This window comes from Eumetopias jubatus, unplaced genomic scaffold (genome assembly GCF_037043125.1).
Source record: "Eumetopias jubatus isolate StellerSeaLion01/CBP00866 unplaced genomic scaffold, mEumJub1_p1.0 scaffold_10, whole genome shotgun sequence".
Taxonomy (NCBI): Eukaryota; Metazoa; Chordata; class Mammalia; order Carnivora; family Otariidae; genus Eumetopias; species Eumetopias jubatus.
In genome coordinates this window covers 57,704,813-57,705,561 of record NW_028274816.1, presented here as the reverse complement: position 1 = coordinate 57,705,561, position 749 = coordinate 57,704,813, and positions in this window count along the sequence as shown.

Genomic DNA, 749 nt, shown 5'->3' with positions numbered 1-749 from the left:
AGTGATAATCAAGTTGCTGGTCAACCTGTTGTGTGATTGCCTGACTTCATTCATTTGACATTACACATTCCTTGAAACAGCGTTATAGGCAACTCTTAATACCAATTTTCAACTATTGATGTCCCCAGACTCAAACTACTTTTACTCCCAAGAGTAGAGGCCTTGTTTGGTGGACTCATGGGGCCTGGCTTTGCAGCCCCCTCCCAGACTCCATTCTTCCTGGTTACCACTGTTACTATGTTTTCCCATCCCCTTCCTCAGTATATATGCCCATCATATACACTGTCAGTAATGCCTAACAAATCTGCCTCTTGACTGGTCTGTCCAGCTCCTGTAAGGGAGCTGGAGGAGTAATGCTCTTGGTCAATAAATCAGTCTACTGGGACTCCCAAGTACTGGGTGTCAGCAGATTTTTTTTTTTTTTCTATAAATGTCTTTTCCCCAGAAGTTCTTTCTTTTGAGAGCCAGATGTCCAGCCCAGAGTTCCTGCCCTGGGAGGAATTTGCCACGGCAAATTCAGATGCTCTATTACTAGCCTTGCTTTATCTGGGGATTGGCCTTTAGCCAAGACAAACCTGGGAAATGGTGGCTTCAGCAAGGATGGAAAGAATATTAATGCACTTGCTAATGGGACATGGTAATCCTATGATGAGTCTAAAAATTATTTTTGAAAAGAGGTTCCAAGACTGTGAATCGACACACAACCAGTTTAGAGAACTACCAAACTATATTGCTAAGCCCGCCAGGGC